Raw genomic sequence first — 417 nt, forward strand, 5'->3', positions numbered from 1 at the left:
CCTGCATGGATAGGACCTATGGGCGCCCCGACGGGCAGGTCATCACCATCGTCAACGAGAGGTTCAGGTGTCCGGAAGCCCTCTTCCAGCCTTCCTTCCTGGGTAGGTGCTCCCAGGGGTGTCCCCGCGGGGAGGTGGGGTGAGGTGCGGGCCTGGCGTCGCCCGGTCGGGGTGCTGGCTGCGTGCTGACGAGCCTGCGACTCTCCTCCCCAGGCATGGAGTCGTGCGGCATCCACGAGACCACCTTCAACTCCATCATGAAGTGCGACGTGGACATCAGGAAGGACCTGTACGCCAACACGGTGCTCTCCGGGGGCACCACCATGTACCCCGGCATCGCCGACCGGATGCAGAAGGAGATCACGGCCCTGGCGCCCAGCACGATGAAAATCAAGGTATGACGCGCTCCCCTCCCCG

The 417-nt window shown here is 65.5% G+C and overlaps 1 pseudogene across 1 annotated transcript in view; it reads left to right on the top strand.

Moving 5' to 3' along the window:
* LOC104510347 overlaps positions 1 to 417 on the top strand; it is a 1413-nt pseudogene that overhangs the window by 801 nt on the left and 195 nt on the right. The window contains exons 3-4 of the transcript XR_727899.1: positions 39 to 102; positions 214 to 409. The product of XR_727899.1 is annotated as an actin, cytoplasmic 1-like (transcript). The remainder of the gene's footprint in view (positions 1 to 38; positions 103 to 213; positions 410 to 417) is intronic.

Source organism: Eurypyga helias, unplaced genomic scaffold, assembly GCF_000690775.1.
Source record: "Eurypyga helias isolate BGI_N326 unplaced genomic scaffold, ASM69077v1 scaffold2625, whole genome shotgun sequence".
Taxonomy (NCBI): Eukaryota; Metazoa; Chordata; class Aves; order Eurypygiformes; family Eurypygidae; genus Eurypyga; species Eurypyga helias.